At 38.6% G+C, this 16,058-nt stretch overlaps 1 pseudogene; it reads right to left on the bottom strand.

Annotated features, from left to right (window-relative positions):
- Positions 1–3,324: 3,324 nt before the first annotated feature.
- The window catches only part of LOC118570324, a 36,348-nt pseudogene continuing 23,614 nt past the window's right edge, over positions 3,325–16,058 (bottom strand).

The raw sequence follows: 16,058 nt of genomic DNA on the forward strand, positions 1-16,058 counted from the left end.
CCCTAAAGCAACAGAGACCACTGGAGCCATATGGTGCCCCTTTACCAATTCAGGAGAACTAACAGCAGAGCCTTATGCCCCTCCTGCACCAAATGGGAAGAAGAGCAACCACAAGAGGCACAGACCCCTCTTGCACCAACTGGAAGAAGAGTGACCTTGAGCTGTACCTCTATGGATTAAAGAAAGAAATGGATAGACGGTAGTGTAAGAACAAACTAGAAAAAAAAAAGAACAATGGAGCACCACCACATCCGTGTGATTCCACAACAGCAAGACCCAAACATCCCAAAGCAGATGATCTGAAAGAAAGAGACCTTAAAACAACTTTATGAAGATGATAGAGGCCCAAAAACAAATGAAAAAAATTCTCTTAAAGAAATGGAAGAAAAGACAAACAAAAAAAATGGATGAAATAAAAAATCTCTTAAAGTCACGAAATCCAAGAAAAAAAAATCACACAGGTTAAAGAAACAGTTCAAGATTTGAAAATTGAAAGAGATGCAATGAAGAAAACAGAAACTGAGGGATTTAAGGAAAAGGAAAATCTGAGTAAACAGGAACTACAGAGGCAAGCTAGCCAACAGAATACAAGAAATGGAAGAGAGATTCTTAGGCATTAAGGATATGATAGCAGAAATAGATTCACCAGTCAAAGAAAATGTTAAATCATCAATTTTTTAAACAAAAAAAAACATCAAGGAAATCTGAGAAACCACAAAAAGAACAACCATACAAATAATAAGGCTGGAAGGAGAACAAGTCTACTTCAAAGGCACAGAAAATATATTCAACAAAATCATAGAAGAAAACTTTCCCCACTTAAAGAAAGATATGACAACGAAGGGAGAAGACTCATACAGAACACCAAATAGACTGGATTACAAAAAAAGTTCTCTTGACACATAACACTTAAAGCACTAGACATACAGAATAAAGAAAGAATATTAAGAGTAGCAAAAGAAAAAGTCAAGTAACATACAAAGCCAGACCTCTTAGTATTACACTGAATTTTGCAATGGAAACTCCAAAAGCCACAAGATCCATCTAGTACAGACATTCTGAAGATACTAAGAGACCATCAATGCTAGCACACACTACTACACCAAGCAAAGCTTTCAATCACCACAGATTCAATCACCACAGATGGAGAAAACAAAATATTCCATGAAAAAAAATAGATTTAAACATTTCATATTCACAAATACAGCCCTACAGAAAACTCCAACTCAAGGAAGTAAGCTGAAACCACCAAAACACAGGCAATAGATAACCTCACACCAGCAAATCCTGAAGGAAAACATACACATAATACCACCAAAAAAATAACAGAAATTAAAAATCACTGGTCATTAATATACCTTAATTATCAATGGACTCAATTTTACTACAAAAAGATATTGGCTAACAGAATGGATACGAAAACAGAATCTATCCTTCTGCTGCATACAAAATACAGCAAAATCACAAAGACTTCAGAATAAAGGGTTTGGAAAAGATTTTCTGATCAAATTAAAATAAGAAAGGAGCTGGTGTAGCTATCCTAATATATAACAAAATAGACTTCAAGCTAAAATCGATCAAAAGAGATGGAGCACATTTCATATTCATCACAGGAAAATCCATCAAGATGAAGTCTCAATTCTGAACATTTATGCCCCAATTACAAGGACAACTACATTTGTTAAAAACAAAACAAATTACTAAAGCTTAAATGACAACAAAACCCACACACTAACTGGGAGACTTCAACACCCCTCTCTCACCACTGAACAAGCCTGCCTGACAGAATCTTAAGAGAGAAATAAGGGGACTGGCAGATGTTGGTATGTACTTACTAATAAGTAAATATTAGAGGCAAAGCAAATGATAAATAGGCTACAATCCACAAACCCAGTGAAGCTAGGTAAAGAGGAGGACCTGAGAGGGATGCACATGGATTGCTACAGGAAGGAGAAAGTGTTAAGATTGCCAGGGTAAACAGAAAGGGGGAAGTTGAGAGGAGGTGGGAAAATGAGGGCTTGGGATGGGTTAGGGGACACATGAGGAGGGAGAGGGATGAAAGGGATATGTTGACAGAGTGTATCATTAAGGGGATGGGAAGAAATCTGCAGCTAGGGTAAACTCCAGGAAATAGTAAGATTGTCCCTAGCTAAGACTCATAGCCATGGTGGAGAGGGTACTTGAACTAGCCTTCCCCTACACTCAGATTGGTGTTTACCCTAATTGTCATCATAGAACATACATCCTATGACTGATGGAAGCAGATGTAGAGACCCACAACTAAGCACTTGGTCAAGATCCTGGAGTTTAGTTGAAGAGAGGAAGGGATGCTTATAAGAGCAAGGGGTGATGTCAGCATCATGACGTAAAAACCATATTGATAGCTGACCCAACCTAGTGGGAGCTCATGGACTCTGGGACTCTCTGGGACTGACAACTGGGGAGCCTACATGGGACTGCACTCCACCCTTTGAATATGGGTGACAGTTATGTGGCTTGATATGTTTCTCAGTACACAGGCAATGGAACCAAAAATTATCTTGGGCACATGAACTGGCTTTTTAGAGGCCATTGCCTATGGTGGGATGCCTTATTCATCCTTGATGTAGGGAAGAAGGGCTAGGTCCAGCACCAAATTGTGCTGACTACTAAAGAGAGGGCTTACCCCCTATAAGGAGTAGATGGGTTTGGGATAGGGAGGTAACATGAGTGGTAGAAAGAGAGGGGGGGGGGAGCAGGGCTTGGTATAAAAATGGAAGAACATTTTAATTAAAAATTATTTTAAAAAGAAGTCCTCAGTAGCTTTTCAGGTCATCAAAGACTATTGCAATATGCCAACGCTTTAACAGATAGATTGCACACAAAAAGTTTTACTCTTGTTTAGAGTGTAAAACTTTACCACACTGAATACATTTACAGGGTTTCACTGCAGTCTGATTTTTTTTCTCATGATTTTAAACATTACTGACACTTGCAAACATTTTACCACACTGATTACATTCAATGAGTTGCTATCCAGTATGTGTTCTTTTAGACATATCAAGAATACTATGACATTGAAGGATCAATTACACTGATTACATAAAAAGTATACTCTGCAGTATAGTTTCTTTCATACTTTCAATGACAATTGTGACATAACAAAGCTTGACAGCACTGATTACATTTATAGGTTTCCTCTCCAATAAGTGCTCTTTTTTGCCTCTGAAGACTATAGTGACATACAAAGGTTTTACAACATTGATTGCATACACAGGGATTCTTTCAAGTATGTGTGCTTTTATGCATTTGAAGAGTACTGAGCTTTTACTACAATCATTAACATTAATAGGGTATCTCTTATGTATGGGTCCTTTTATGCTTTTGAAGAGTACTTTGATCTTTAAAGGCTTTACCACATTGATGGCATTCATAGGGTTTTTCTCCAGTATGGGTTCTTATATGAATATGAAGAACACTGAGACGTGCAAAGGCTTTACCACAAGTGTTACATTCATATGGTTTCTCTCCAGTATGAGTTCGTTTATGCACTTGAAGAGTACTGGGATGTGCAAAGGATTTACCACACTGATTACATTCATAGGGTTTCTCCCCTGTATGTATTCTTATATGACATTGAAGAGCACTTTTATATACAAAGGCTTTACCACATTGCTTACATTCATAGGGTTTCTCCCCAGTATGTGTTCTTTTATGACTTTGAAGATTACTGTGCTGTGCAAAGGCTTTACCACAATCATTACATTCAAAGGGTTTCTTTCCAGTATGTATTCTCTCATGCCTTTGACGATGACTGTATTTTGCAAAGGCTTTACCACATTTATTACATTTATAGGGTTTCTCTCCAGTATGTGTTCTTTTATGACTTTGAAGAGCAGTGTGACATACAAAGGCTTTATCACATTGACTACATACAAAGGGTTTCTCTCCAGTATGGGTTCTTTCATGTATTTGGAGACGATTGCGACTTGTAAAGGCTTTATCACATTGATTACATACAAAGGGTTTCACTCCAGTATGGGTTCTTTCATGTACTCGGAGACTATTGTGATCTGCCAATGATTTACCACACTGATTGCATTCATAGGGTTTCTCTCCAGTGTGTGTTCTTTTATGCCTTTGAAGATGACTGTATCGTGCAAAGGCTTTACCACATTGACTACATTCATAGGGTTTGTTTCCAGTATGTATTCTTTTATGACTATGAAGATTATTGTATTGTGTAAACACTTTACCACAATCATTACATTCAAAGGGTTTCTTTCCAGTATGTGTTCTTTCATGCCTTTGAAGAGTACTTTGATCTACAAAGGCTTTATCACATTGAGTACATTCATATGGTTTCTCTCCAGTATGACTTCTTTTATGCACTTGAAGAGTATTGAGATGTGCAAAGGTTTTACCACACTGATTACATTCATAGGGTTTCTCCCCAGTATGTGTTCTTATATGACATTGCAGAGCACTATGACATACAAAGGCTTTACCACATTGCATACATTCACAGTGTTTCTCCCGAGTATGTGCTATTTTATGACTTTGAAGATTACTGTGCTGTGCAATAGCTTCACCAAAATCATCACATTCAAAAGGTTTCTCTCCAGTATGTGTTCTTTCATGCCTTTGATGATGAAAGCCTTTTGCAAAGGCTTTATCACACTGATTACCTTCACAGGGTTTCTCTGTGGTATGTGCTCTTTTATGCTTTTGAAGATGACCATGATATGCAAAGGCTTTAACACATGGATTGCATTCATAAGGATTCTTAATAGTATTTGTTCGTTCAAGCAGTTCAAAAGTACCGGGAAATGCAAAGGCCTTAACATATTGAGTATGTACAGAAGGTCTCTCTCCGTTTTGACTTCTTTCTTGCCTACAAGGATAATGAAACATGTAAAAGCTTTAACACATTCAATTGACTGTTGAATCTTTCTATCTGTATTAAACAATTTTACAATATGGTGCAATTGTAAAGAACTAGATCATAAGGTTTTATCACTGTATTTACACTCTTATTGTTTCCCTTCATTCAGAGCAGTTTTGCATCTTTGATGGTAAGATCCTTTATTACAAGATTCAAATTTACAGAATCTTTTTTTCTATATGAGAATTTTCACATGTGTAAAGAAAACTGGAAAAACTCAGAGCTTTACCATCCTTACTGCATTTGTCAATTTTCCTGTACTGTGAATCATACTACATTTCCTAAGTGAACTAGTACAAACAGAAATATTTACATAATCCTCATTCTCACAGGATTTAGTGCAGTGTTTGATGATGTATTAACAATGAAACTGGAAAAATAGTTACTTGTATACTTGAATCAAATTCTACAAAAGTACTCAAACTGGGAACTGATTCATATCTTCTAACTGTTCTGAGAGAGATGTATGTTATGTCTTTCCATATCCCTATGCTCATATGGCTTGTATCCAGAGTGTCATATGATAACCTAAGAACAGCAGAAAGAAATAAAAGATTTCCACAGTGAATTCAGTTTTACTTTCTGTCCTCATAGACATGTGGTACAGGGATTAAGATTTCTACAAGACTGCATTGACTCTTGACTCTAACTGCCCATCTTACTAAACAGCAGAGTCACAACACATACATGCGTAATGCCAGATTTACTATGGACTGTTTGCTTGTTAGAAGGTTTTGGAGGTATATTTATCACATCTTCAATGTGAATACATTTTGTAATATGAGTGGTATAAAAGGAATGGAAAGACAGTTCTACAGCATAGCTCTAATGTTGCCATGATTTAAATTGTGATATCAGTTAAGGCATTGTTTCCTTGACTTCTTTCTTAAAAGCATGCCTTGCAAATGAAATTCACCTACCTAAAATTGAGATATGTGGTTGTGTGAGAATTTAATAATTATCAATGGACTTTAAGTGGTACTTATTTACACTGTTGCTTTTACTTAAAACCTATAGGATATATTACATCTTCTTTAGGGGAACATTTGTATCAGGTTGCACATGAAAATTACCTTTCATGTCTTCTTGAGCTTTCACAATGTTCTTCAATATTTTGGTCTTCCCAACTGTATCCTAAAATATAGTCCCAGAAAATGTATGTTACATTATCGAACAGTGTGCAAAATTTGAGTTACTATGCTCAGTGTACCTTAGAGCCATGCCTGATTTAATCACATCATTCTTCTTTTTCAATCAAATTGTAGAAGAGCATCAATAATCAAGGGCTTGCTGTCCCCTTATTTTAAAATATGAAGTAAAACTTAGTCTCACCTATAGTAGTGAGGTGCCTGTAGGTCTCCAGCATCACATCTTTGTAGAGATTCTTCTGGGAAAGATCCAGCAAAGTCCACTCTTCCCAAGTAAAGTCAATACGCACATCATCATAGGTCACTGCATTCTAAAATAACCCATATAGGTGTACAACCAAAAACATGATACTGATAACATTGTAAATGTATACTTCTTTGACAGTATAGTCATATAATTCTGGTCCTCCCCACACTTATTTCATGACATAGACATTATAATGTAATCACCAAATCACTTTAGAAGGAAACTGAATAGGAGATTCACAACTGTCATTTCTGTACCCTTTGCAAGAGAAATGTCTATTAACAAACATAAAGAGACAAGTAAACAGATTAACAGTATAGAGTACACATGAGAGAAATTGTGTTGGAAATTACTAACCATAAAAAAGAAAATAAGATGGACAAACTGTGTCACGCCTTTAACTCCAACATTCAGAATGCAGAGGCAGGTATATCTGCCTCTGAGTTGAATGCCAGCCTAGTCTATGGAATCAGGTTCAAGACAGCCAGAAGTACATATAAAGACCCTGTCTCCCATGCAAAAATCAGTAAAACAATTAAAAAAAAAAAAAGAAAGAAAGAACTCAGAGGTTTTTACTGAAGTTCCTACAAAGTCAAAGAGTCATTTATTCCTTCCAGTTTGGTTTTCATCTTCAGAAACCTGCAGCATCTCAATTAAAACTGTAAAATCAATCATAGTACATTGAAAGGCACTGTGTGTTTAAACTGTTATAAAAGAATAGATGAAAACATTAGCAATATAAATATTGATTATAAATAATCAACACAGGGCAGGAGACAGCCCAGTAGTAAAGAGCTCTTGACGTTACTGCATATAGGTGGGCACAATTGCCACTACTTATATTGGAGAATCAAAACTATCCACTATTCCAAGTTCAGGGATTCTGAGACTATTTTTTTGATCACTGTGAGGACCAGGCACCCATGTGGTACATATCTATGCAGACAAGTGAAATACTCATATTCATTTAAAAAATTCAAAGCATACACAACATATATGAAGAAGTTCATGCACCTGCAATCCAATGAGTCAGAAGGCTTAGGCAGTATTAACGTCATGAATACATGCCATCCTGGAAAACAGAATGAACCTTCTGCCAAATTTTAAATTTCAAAATATGGATGAACCTCACTACAGCATCATATGCCTGACATCTACAAAAACCTATGTTCCAGGCCCAATACTCAATAACAGAAAAGCAAACAAACAAAAATCCCAGGAATATTGCCCCACTGTTATTCATAGGACTTGGGAGCCAGAGTCAAGGAGATCTATGAGTTTGAGGCCAGTCTGGTGTACAGAGGTGTACTTCCAGGACAGCCAGTGCTACACAGACAAAACTTGTCTTCAAAAATAAACAAACAAAAGAAATAAAACAGCAGGCTAACAAACTGCTGTAGCCCTGAATACCAAATGTTTCTACTGCATCTTATGTGATTTAGAGTTAGAGTCAATACAGCAATGAAGGCATGACAAAACAAGGAAATGGCTGACTAGTTTCAACCACAACACAATATACACAAAGAACAGGAAATGGGTTGAGGCTATAGAGACTCATATCACACCCACAATGAGGAATTTCATTCAGAAGGTCTACTCCCACTAAAGGTTTTACAATCAATGGAAAGAAAGCCACCAAGGAGAGACACATGTTCAAATACATCATCCTATCTGGGAGATGTATCATTCAATCAATTACATTCTAACCCAGGTCACTATAGGCTCATGATCATCCATGAAGAAAATGCATTTAGTCACTACCTTGATTGTGATAGTCTGCAACAGTGCTAACACTGTTCAAATGTCCAAAGTCTCTTCTGAAACTCAAAGTAGTCTCTTGAAAGGGATATCTTGTAAAGTCAGAAATGAAGTTAGGGGATTGGGGATTTAGCTTAGTGGTAGAGCACTTGCCTAGCAAGTGTAAGACCCTGGGTTCGGTCCTCAGCTCCAGGAAAAATAAATAAATAAAAATAAATAAAAGAAATGAAGTTAGATCTTTCCAACATACATTGGCACAGAATATCATTCACATTCCAAAAGAGATAAATGGAGACATTGTAAGGGAAGATTGGACAAAAGCAAGACTGAAACACAGCAGGACAAACATCAAGTTCTGCATCTCTGTCTCAGATGCATGGGGCTTCAGTTTCAAAGGGCTTACATGGCCCTATCCATGAAACTTCTTGTACATCTCTTTCTTTGGCTACTGCTACTCCCTATATGCAGTTAGGTCTCCATGGAAGACATCTTATAGATTAGGTATTTCAATATCTTGTGATCCCAAAGTGCAACCTAGGCTATTGTGTAATATTTTAAGATGTGTTATACTTCTTTGTGCTGTGGAACTTTGGTTTTAATGATGCAAAGATGTGTTGCATTCTTTTATGATGCATTTGTTTAACTCTTTGAAGCTGTGATACTTCTAAAGCCTGTCAAAAATATTTGATTGGTCTAATAAAGAGCTGAACAACCAATAGCTTGGCAGGAAGGATAGGTGAGGCTAGCAGGCAGAGAAAATAAATGGGAGGATAAATCTGGTAGGAAAAAGGAAGGAAGGAGGAGCAAGAAAAGCAGAGGACACCAGGGGCCAACTACCCAGCTACATAGCAAGCCACAGAGTAAGAAGTAAAGACAGCTATATAGAATAGAGGAAGATAAAAGCCCAGAGGCAAATATAGTTGTGAAAATTAAGAAAAAATGGCTAGAAACAAGCCAAGGTAAGGCTAGGCTTATTATAAGAATAAGCCTCTGTGTGTGACTTAATCGAGAGCTGACTGGCCGACGCCCAAAAGAGTAAAGAATAAAAAACAAAAAAGTGGACAACACCAGGCTTCAAACCTCACAGCTTCGTACAGTGAACTCTTACAGTATGCTCATTGGTTTTTCTGACTCTGCCATAGATGCCTGCAAGAATGCTGACAACATTGCTGGACAGTAACCACAGACTAATAATCCATGACCTTAAATTTTGACCTTTTCTTGTTTCCAGGACCAGCACATGATGGGTGATCCTGCAAAGTTTGACTTCTTTTTTTTTTTTTTCAAGGAGTTATTTATTTATTATACATACTATGTTCTTTCTGCATGTGTCCTTGCAGGCCAGAAGAGGGCACCAGATCTCATTATAGATGGCTGTGAGCCACCATGTGGTTGCTGGGAATTGAACTCAGGACCTCTGGAAGAAGAGTTGGTGCTCTTTAACCACTGAGCCACCTCTCCAGCCCAAAGTTTGACTTCTTAATTGGGATGGACACTAACATGCTTGGACCACCGGTGTAGCAGTTCTTGTATGAAATTGCTTACTGTGACTAGGAATCACTTTGCTTACTCCTTCCATAATTTGAATGTTTAGCAGCACAGAGTCTTTCCAGGTTCTACCTAGCAACAAAGTAACTTTTTTTTGTTTCGTTTTTATAACTTGCTTTTATTCTGCTGTGTAGTTAGAGTTTTCCTGCCTGGCCCAGTCAGGACAAATCTCTCTTACCCGCCAGTCCCACAGTCGCTCAGACCCAACCAAGAAAGCACACAAAAACTTATATTGCTTACAAACTGTATGGCCGTGGCAGGCTGCTTGTTATCTACCTTTTCTATCTTAAATTAACCCATTTCTGTTAGTCTATACTTTGCCACATGGCTTGTGGCTTACCAGTGTCTTTACACGTCGCTTCTCATGGCGGCAGCTGGCGGTGTCTCTCTCCAGCCTTCTACTTCCCAGAATCCTCTTCTCTCTTGTCCCGCCTATACTTCCTGCCTAGCTACTGGCCAAACAGCATTTTATTTGTACAGAGCGATATCCACAGCACTGCTGTGATTAAACACACACACACACACACACACACACACACACACACACACACACACACATCTCAGGCAATGAATGCATTAATTTGGCTGATTGTGTCAGATCATACTACATAGTTTTGGAAGATTAGGATAGAAAATCAAGCTAACAAATGAAGGCAAAACCCACTGGCCAAGATTGCCCCTGGCTCTCTCTCTTTTGCCTAATCAGTGTCTCATGCTCACCTAGCTCTACTTTTTAGCCCAGGCACACTTTCTTAGGGATATTGTTACCCTAGGTGGATTTGCCTTCCCATGCCACCCTAAGTGGAAGAGCCTTCTAACATCAGTCATCAATCAAAACAATCTCTAACAGACATGACAGTATTGGGCTAGTATGGATAAAGCCACTATGAACATAGTTGAGGAAGTATCTTTGTTGTAGGATGGAGACATATCTTTTGGGTATATATCCAAGAGTGATATAGCTGGGTGTTGAGGGAGAGTGACTCCCTATTTTCTGATGATTGCATAATGATGTCCACAGTGGCTGTACAAGTTTGTACTTGCAACAGCAATGAATCTCCTCCCTCCATGTCCTTGCCAGCATTAGCAGTCACTTGTCTTTTTTATCTTAACCATTTTGAAAGATATAAGATAAAATCTCAAAGTATTTTCTATATGCATTTCCCTGATGGCTAAGGATATTGAAAATTTTTTTCAAGTGCCTCTCAGCTACTTTAGATTCCTCTACTGAGAATTCTGTTTAGAGCTGTAGCCCAATACAATTGGGTTATTTGGTTTGCTGTTGTCTAGTTTCTTGAGTTCTTTATTATCTTGAGTGAGGGAACCCAGAAGCACATAGACAAACATAGTATGTATACTCACTTATAAGTGGATATTAGTAGTTAAATAAAGTACAATCACAGTAATCCCAGTACAATCCATAGATGCAGAGAGGCTAAGTAACAAAAACATCTCTAGGGGAGATGCATGGCTCTCCTCTAGGAAGGAAATAGAGGGAATAGATTGTGTGTGCACTGGAGGCAGGTTGGGATGGGAACAGGAAGTATCAGGTGAGTAAGGAATGGACAGAGTGAGAGAAGACAATAAGAGATGACAGCAATAGGGGAGCTCTCAGCAGGAGACATGGAAACAGTGCAGCAAAACTTCCCTGGAAGTTATTAGGATGACCCTAGTGAGCATTCCTAGTAATTAAGAATATGGAGGCTGAACCAACCATCTTCTATAAACACATTAGGTTCCCAGTGGTGGGACTGGGACACCAAGCCAGCCACAAAATATTAGTCCCACACTTTTCCTGCCTGCTACATATGCTGGGGCAATGATGTCTGAGAGATTCTGTAGTGGCCAACCAATGACTGATCTAACTTGGAGCCCATGCTCTGAGAGGAAGCTCATGTGTGACACTGCATGGATGGCCAGCAACCAAAACTTGGATGGCTGAGAGAACCAGGGTAGTACCAAACACATGTGATCAAGCAAAAAAAAAAAATCAATGAAATGATTCATAACTATATTCTGCTATAATCATAGACTGGTTCCTATCACAATTGTCATTGAAGAGGTTTCCTCCAGTGGCTGATGAGAGCACATGTAGAGATTCCTACTCAAACATTACCTTAAGCTCTGAGAATCCTGTGCAAGGAGGGCGTGAGTACTGTTGGATCCACAGTAGTCGAGGAAACCAGGAGAATATGACCCACAGAATAAACAAAACAGGATTCATTGGGGCTCAGAGAAACTGAAGTGTCAATCATGGAGCATACATGACTCTATCCTAGGTCCTCTGCATATGTGCTATGGTTCTTTAGCTTGGCATGTTTATGGGACTCCTAACTGTAGGAGTCATGGTATTCTGGCTCATTTGTTGGCTATTGGGACTCTTTTCCTTTTATTGGGTTACCTTGTCCAGCCTTGATAGGAGGGTTTTTGCATAATATTATTGTGCCTTGTTCTGATGTGTTTGTTTAATATTCCAGTGAGGCCTGCTCTTTTCTGAAGGGCAACAAAGTAGCAGTGGATCTGGGGAAATAAGGATTTGTGGAAGGGGGCACTGGAGGAAGTGGAGCAAGGTGAGGTTGGAGTTAGGATATACTGTATGATAGAAAAATAAATACAAAGGAAAAAATGAAAATTCATTAAGTCTAATGGCAATGATCCTCACAATCTGTAACAGCCCAAACTGTGCAAAGGTCCAAAGTCTCTTCTGATTCTTGACTTGTAAAATCAAGAAACAAATGAAGGACTTCCAACATACAATGGCACAGGATATATTTCCATTTAGAAAAAGAGGAATATTATGTATTCCAGCTCCCAAATAAGGCAGACATCCCCTTGATGTGCATGTCACCTCAGCCAAAAGAACAGGTAGGTGGGCCAGCAGCCTATGAAATTTCTACACTCCCTACATTCCCACAGACAAAATCCCATACCAAGACTTCATCTGCCAACTATATAGCCATGTCCCTAGCCCCAAATCACATGGATATCTTGTACTCAAGTACAAGCCAATCATCCAGTAGAATAGGTAGGCAAACTGAGGAGAAACCTCCCTGCTGGACAAGAGGCCATGCCAGCCATCAGAATTCCACCTAGGCTGCTCACCTGTGGATCTCCTCCATTCTTTCAAAAATTCCCAACACTATGCCCAATCACACTTCCCTCCAAATCTATGCTTTGGATCCTCCATCCTGGGTGGAGAGTACTTGCTCAAACAAAAGACACACCATCTGACAGATGCCCATGTAGGCCACCTGTCCACAGACCTCCCCCACTCTCTCAGTAGCCCCTCTACACAACCAACAAACTCTCCCCCTCTTCCCTTTGGTTGATTCCAAACTTGAGCAGATACTCCCTGCAAGAAAAAGGATCACACCTACTACAAGATTTCCAGCCCCTTACTTGGGTTGAGAATCCCTGTTCATCCACAAGCCACACAGACCAGAAGACCAGAGAGCAAATAGAAACCAAGTAACAAAACTGTGGTGGTATTGTGTTCCCCAAAATATTGTGCATCCTAATAAACTTATCTGGGGTCAGAGAACAGAACAGCTACAATATTATACATAGAGGATAGGCAGTGGTAGCACATGTCTTTAATCCTAGCATTCCAGAGGCAGAGATCTATCTGGATCTCTGTGTGTTCAAGGATCAGCTGAGACCCATTCTGGATGAGGACTCAGAGGTTTCCAGTCCGCAGAAACAGGATCAGCTGAGGAATAGGTGAGGTAAGGAAGCTGTGGCTTGTTCTGCTTCTCTGATCTTCCAGCATTCACCCCAATACATAGCTTCAGGTTCATTCTTAATAATAAGACCTTCTAAGATTCATGCTACACAAAACACCCATCTAACAAAGACAAACTGAGAAATTAGCACATAAACACATAGTCACCTCAAATCCAGATACCTGAACAGCATCCTATGAATACAATGAACAGCAAGAGCAATATAAAACCATCAGATTCCAGATATTCTACTACAGCAAGCCCTGAATATTCCACCACAGTTGAAGTACAATTAAGTTAAGACCAACTTCATAAAGATGATAGAAGTCCTTAAACAGGAAGGGGCTGAATCCCTCAAAGGAAGCAGGAAAAAGGATAAATGAAATATTGGAGAAAATTAACAAATCCCTTAAAGAAAACAAAAAGCAAACAAACAAGCAAACAGTTGATGAAAATGAATGAATCTGTTCAAGACCTGAAAATAAAAATAGAATCAATGGCCGGGTGATCGTTGCACACGCCTTTAGTCCCAGCACTCGGGAGGCAGAGGCAGGCGGATCTCTGTGAGTTCGAGGCCAGCCTGGGCTACCAAGTGAGTTCCAGGAAAGGCGCAAAGCTACACAGGGAAACCCTGGCTTGAAAAACAAAACAAAACAACAACAACAAAAAAAAATAGAATCAATGAAAAACAATGCAAACTGAAGGAATTCTAGAAATGAAAATCTAAGTATTTGAACAGGACCTACAGAAGCAAGATTCACCAAAAAAAAAAAAAAAAAAGAAAAGAAAAGAAAAACAAGACATAGGACAGATATTTTCAGGTTCTGAAGGTTTGATAGAAGAGATGGAATATTGATGAAAGAAAATGTTAAATCTAAAAATTTCCTGGAACACTATAAAAAAGACCAAACTTAAGAATAATAGGAACAGAAATAGAAAAATCTCAGCTCAAAAGCCCAGAAAGTATCTTCAAAAAAATTCATAGTAAAAAATTTTCCTAACTAAAAGAAGATCGGGTCTAGGGAGAAGGCTCAGTGGTTAAGAGCACTAGTTGTTCTTCCCAAGGACCCAGGTTCAATTCCCAGCACCCACATGGCAGCTCACAAATGTCTATAACTCCATTTCCAGGGGATCTGACACCTTCACATAGAGATATGTATATATGCAGGCAAAACACAAATGTGCATAAAATAAAAATAAATTATTAAAAAAAAGATCACAGAACACAGCCCACAAAATCACTAAGCAGGGCTCAAAGGGGCTCACAGAGATGGAAAGAGCAATCACAGAGCCTGCAGGGGTCTGTACCAGGTCCTCTGCATATGTTATCATTGTATAGCATGGAGTCTTTGTGCAGTGGGAATGATGGGGGGGGTGTCTCTGACTCTCTTGCCTGCTCTTGAAACACTTTCCTCCTACTAGGGTGCCACATCCAGCCTTGATGTGATGGTTCGTGCCTATTTTTTTTCCTTTTATTTATTCTCTCTGCCTGCCAGCCCTGTCTATCCTTTTTTCCTGTCTCGCTATTGGCAATTTGTGTCCTTATTAGACCATAAGGTGTTTGAGACAGGCAAAGTATCACAGCTTCACAGAGTTAAACAAATTCAACATAGAAGAATGCAACACACCTCTGCATCATTGAACAAGTGTTCCACAGCATAAACAAAAGTAACTCACCTTAAAGTAATATCCTACAATGAGTGAGGAAATGAAAACTTTTCCAAACCAAATTCAAGGTAACAGATTTTTAAAGAAGCAGTATGTGATTTGTTTTATACACTTAAAGCTCAAATTGCTTTATGAGTCACAAGAGCTTTTGAAAACAAGTTTATCCCTAGATTCTCTATGTGTTTGTGGGTGAGATATAATGTCTTCCCTGTGTATACATGTGACAGAGAAGAAAAGAGGGGTCAGATCCACTGGATCTGAAGTACCAGGTTGTTATGAGCTTCCTAACTTGGATATTGGGATATGAACTCAGGTCATCCCCAAGAAGAATACATGCTGTGACAACTGCCCAGCCACAGAGTACTTTTCATGCAACACAATAAAAGTCTTTCACAGATTAACAACAAAACCTAGATAAGCCACGAAGTAAATAAATAACCCATGGAAACATGATGCATCAACATTAAGAGGTTATGTATGGTAAATTTGCAGCATGAATTGAATACAATTCAAAGAAAATTCTCAACAATTTATCATAGGATTCCTGATTCCAATGCTACATGCAAAGTGGAAACACTCAGAATGCTCAATAGGATTATGAAAAAATAATACACATAGTGATACCATGTGACTTCTATATTTACCACAAAGCTACAATAATCAAGAATGTGTACAACATTTGTGAAAGAATAAAGGAGACAGAAAGAGCCAAGAACAAAAGCAGAAAAATATAGTCAACTTTTAATGAAAAGACTAAAGGAAACTCAGCCAGGAAAAGTGTGATCTTGACCAATGTTACCCAACTACCTATAATTCTATGGGTATAGAAATTAACATAGACTAACATATAACACAAAATTAACTCGAAGTGACCATTAAACTGTTATGTTCTGGACAATCCAGCTACAGATATTTCTTTCAAACAGAGAAGCCCCAAATGATAGAGCTCTCTTGGCAAGTGGAGGCAATCTCATGCTATCTCTGCAAACTCTCATGTCTGCTTGTGAGTATCAGACAAACCCAGTGACACTGATGCCAAATCA

This window comes from Onychomys torridus, chromosome 19 (assembly GCF_903995425.1).
Source record: "Onychomys torridus chromosome 19, mOncTor1.1, whole genome shotgun sequence".
NCBI classification, from domain to species: Eukaryota; Metazoa; Chordata; class Mammalia; order Rodentia; family Cricetidae; genus Onychomys; species Onychomys torridus.